Source organism: Parus major, chromosome 20 (assembly GCF_001522545.3).
Source record: "Parus major isolate Abel chromosome 20, Parus_major1.1, whole genome shotgun sequence".
Classification (NCBI taxonomy): Eukaryota; Metazoa; Chordata; class Aves; order Passeriformes; family Paridae; genus Parus; species Parus major.
The window spans coordinates 14,648,171-14,652,699 of NC_031788.1; the positions used below are offsets into that span (position 1 = coordinate 14,648,171).

The window sequence follows — 4,529 nt, forward strand, 5'->3', positions numbered from 1 at the left end:
AGACACAGACACACAGAGACACACACACACAGACACACACACACACACACAGACACACATACAGACACACACACACACACACACACAGACACAGACAGACACACAGACAGACACACACATACACAGACACGCACACACAGACGCGCACACACAGACGCGCACACACAGACGCGCACACACAGATGCGCACAGACACGCACACAGACAGACACACAGACACACACAGACACAGACACACACACACAGACACACAGACACAGACACAGACACACGCTCCTAACGTCCGTCTAAAAGGTTTTAGGAAAGGTTTATCCGCATAGACTATGTTGGCTGTTACCCCCACAGACACACTCAGCAGCAAAAAGAAAGTAGCCCATTTTACCCTTTTCTGTGACTTACTAACCTCCAGAGAATGTGATGAAAAAAACTCAGCAATGTTAAGATGTTAATATACTCTGCAGGAAAATCGGCAAATTGTTGGAATTACAAATTGAGTGCACAAAGCAAAACCAGAGGAATGCTACCTTCAATTTAGATTTATTTAGTTCTTTGAACTCACCCAGAACAGAGAACTCATCTCCTGACTGACTGTTCTGAACAACTGTTTCCCCTAAATACTGCAGAGAATATGTATTTCGCTGGGTTTTTTTGCAAGCAAATTGTTTAGTTCTGTCTTTTACTTAACCCTACCATTAAAAAATATGGCAACAAAAGTCACCCAACCCAATCCCTGTTCCATTACCTGTTCAATCACTTTGGGATGTTTCAGTGAGGCAGAGCATTCTGTTATTAGACATACTGCACACAGAAGAGTAAAAGTCCTTAATGAGACTGAAGGCTAGGTAATTTCGTTTCACTTTTCAAAAATCAGTTTACTGAAGACTTTAAATTTAAAAAGTCACCAATTAAGTATTATTAAAGTACCAGGATCCATCTGAAATATACATACCATTTATATGGTGCACAAAATAATTTGATGTACCTTCATTCAACTAAATGCAGCATACAAAAATCAGAATGGAAATACATTCCATAGCAGATTTAAATCAATAGCAGTTAAATTCTTTTACGATTGCCTCTTTCCTAATACACTACATCTAGAAACATCAACAGATCTAGCCAGGGGGGGAAAGGGGGAAATAGAAATGAAAAAAAACTACATAGGCAGGCTGCCTCAGCATTTAGGTTAAATATCCTTCCCCACTCTCTTATATCTTTGGCATAAAGGGCACTATTCCTCCCCTCCCATTCTCCTCAAAATTTTTTATTATTAAAACAAGTCAGAAGAATATTTAAGATCTTTCTAAATACCCAAAAAGCTCAAACATGAAGTGCAGAAGATCCTGTATGGTACAGCTGTTTAAGAGAGACACATTTAAATGCAGGCTGAAGCAGCCTGTAGTGTCAGACTGTAGCGTCCAATACCTTTCCACATGCTACAAATGGTTTGATTTTGCAGGCAAATATAATCAAGACACCATTTCTTTCCCAGAGTTCTTGAAAAATTAAAACACTCCCCCCGCTTTTTCTATGAAACTGTGCCACAGAGATTAATCTTGAAGGTTTTGTGATTGCGATTTCTTGTCCATTATTAAAAAAAAACCCACCATGATCAAAAGATAAGGTTCCATTGTAAAACAGACTTGCTTCCTCCTCATCTGCATTTTGTCTCAGCTATACATTAGGGTATACATCACTGATAAAATGCAAAAAACAAAAAAAGAAACAAAATTAAAAAAACAAAAACAAAAAACCAATAAAATTGGTAACTAGTCAATGCAAAACTTCCAAGCTAATAAATCCAAAGCCAGGATGAACAAGGGCCTCAAATGAACAGTTAAAAGAAACACAAAGCCACAGGCGAGCCCAAAATGCACGCAAGTCATATTTCAAATAAAATCAGACTGGCAACAACACACTGTAATCAGGAAAGGTACTTAAAGTGAGGCCGAATGCTGGGTTTATTTTGTCTATCACTTCCCATATCCCACAGCCTCTGTCTTCACATGTCAGCAGCAAATCCATCAAATCCACTGATATTAGTAAAAAAACCAAAATAAAAACCCACAGTAGTAGTAACAAAGTTGAAAGAAATTCTTTACAACAGTCAGTTGAACAGCCCATTGCAACATCAGTTAACAGTAAATACAAGTACTGCATGCTATAATGCACAATCTTGATCTAAAATCAAAGTAACAAAGCTGAAACAAAACAAAAAAGTCCAAAGCCCACAAACAGCACCAATTTTGTCTGTTTCCTCTAAACCCATGCTTTTATTCTCCGGTTTTCACTCATATACTATCTGTTTCGATGAAGCTGTATTTTATATTCAGAACATACTACTTTGTTTCATGTGAAGCAGAACATTTTAAGATGGAAATATTCCAAAAGAAAATATTTATTTTTACAATAGTGATGATAAAATTTTAAGCTTATTGTAAGAATCCATTGTAACTGTATTCCAGATACCATGTACTTGGCCTCCCTCACACTTTTAGATTTCCTTTTGTCTTGTTATTCCAGTTAGAATCCAACATACTATTTTCTGTTAACTTCTGTCTGAAAGAGGAAGAAGATAACGAGGATTCAAATGATTCTGAATATGAGCTGACAAATTGAGAAGCTTCGCTTTTAAAGGAAAACTTGACCGTGCTTAGAAATAGGAGCAGAAACCACAAACAGAACCCACGAAAGAGAATTGTGGGAATTATCTCAACCTCACGCTACATTATATCTCATAATCACCTTATTTATATCCCAGAAACACTAACACCTAAAGTGGCACGCGACCTCGGGGCGGGGGGAAAAAACCCAAACAAACTCGTCTCCACCCTTCAACAACAGTTTCATTACAGCTACGAGACAGAAATGAATAAGAGACGTGGAAATGAACCTTTCAGCTGCAGTATTTTTCATCCCTTTTCTTAGTGGCAGAGATAAGGAGACAAGGGAAGTCAGCTCTAAAACTTACCGAGACTACAGGATGACCAGGAGAATGCAGATATCAAGGTCTTTGGAACCGCCTCGGTACCAGATAAACTTAGATGAATGGCAGAGAGGGCCATTCTAACCGAGGTATTTCACCCACACCCCGCCTCTGCTCAGACTGAGAAACCGTGGGTCAGACGGTTCTAAAGCCAAGCGACCTCAGGTCTCTGTATTTTACGAGGAACCTCCACCCAAAATCACCATACTTGGATATGCATCACCCAGAGATGCGGGAAGCATTCAGTCCACGCATCAATTCCCCGCCACTGCCGCAGGAATGCCCCTTCAAAACTCAGGCACCAGTAAAGTTACAATAGCTAGAAAGAGGTTAAGGCAGCCACGCACTGCCCGGGGAATTCCCTCATCTCCAGCCCTCCTCCACATGCAACCCGTCTACGCTCCCCTTCCTCCTCCCCTCTGGGAGCCACATTCATAATGAGGAGGGGGGTGAGAGACGGAAAAGAGCCGCCCCTCAGGGCCACCCCCCAAGCTTCTCCCTTCTCTGGCAAGGGGCAGCGCTCCCTCCGCCATTCCAGTCCCACCCCAGCACTCGAAGCAGGGGAACGCGAACTAGAACTCCCTCCCTCCAAACCCCACTCACCTGGGAAATGTGCCAAAGCTCAGCTACATCTCCTTCTCCCCCACACTCAGCTCCGCACCGCCATTTTCCTCACTGCCTGGATTTAAATCGGGACCGGAGCGGAGACACCAAGGCGGCGTGAGGCATCGTGGGACCTGTAGTGCGGCTCCGAACGGGCGTTCACAGAATCCCCACCCCCTTGGCATGGGAGCTCATGGTACTTGTAGTCCACGCCGGGCCCGCTGCCGAAGCCGTAAGGCTCAGCGGTCGCCAGCGCTCCGGTGTCGCCCCCGCACCGCCGCGGACTCCGCCGTAGGGCGGGTTCAAACTGGAAAGAGGAAGCGGCCCCAGAGGAAGCTGCCTGTGCAGTGCACCCCGCCGGCGTGTACCCGCGGCACTTGCTCAGGGCTCCCAGAGGTCACAAAATGCCCTATCTGTATCATATGGAGCGTTTTACTGCGCACTAGAGTTCAAAATACAGAGCGGTACCGGCCCTGGGTCGAGCGATGTCCCCCTGTTTCTGCTAAGCTCTGCTGGGTCCTGATTGCATCTCTGGCCCCGTACTCACGGTTCTTAGGGAGTTTTGGTTCTCGTTTTGCTTGTGTGCATTATGCGTTTGCACATGTTGGAGCTGCTCTCCCTGCGGCCCCAGCCGCGACAGAGCAGGATAACTAAAAATTCATTTTTCATGTTACTCCCCAAATGTTCACAATTCACGTCGGGCTTCATTGGCTATGCCAGTGAGACGTGCAGCAACATCGCGAGGGCTGGAGGTGTCGTGGTGGGTCAAGTGAGCGCAGGTTCCGATCACGATACAGCCGTGTTCTGCAGCCGCACAGGGTGATCTCCCCGCAGGAGCATCACAGGGAAGAGATGAGACAGCCGGCACTAGCTGGAGCGCGGGAACAGAGGAGGAACGAGGCAGACAAGGGCCTGAGCGGGAGACGACGCACGGCGGGCC

The 4,529-nt window shown here is 44.9% G+C and overlaps 1 protein-coding gene across 24 annotated transcripts in view; it reads right to left on the minus strand.

The window, feature by feature from the left end:
- NCOA3 (nuclear receptor coactivator 3) overlaps positions 1-3,730 on the minus strand; it is a 63,942-nt gene extending 60,212 nt beyond the window's left edge. For 13 of the 24 annotated variants that reach the window (XM_015647393.3, XM_015647391.2, XM_015647386.2 and 10 more), the window contains exon 1: positions 3,590-3,711. The gene's annotated coding sequence lies outside the window, so the exon portion shown is untranslated. Of the gene's footprint in view, positions 1-1,607; positions 1,697-2,971; positions 3,061-3,589 lie in introns of those variants that run through there. The other 11 variants (XM_015647389.3, XM_015647380.3, XM_015647382.3 and 8 more) reach the window with 8 other exon arrangements.
- Positions 3,731-4,529: the final 799 nt, after the last annotated feature.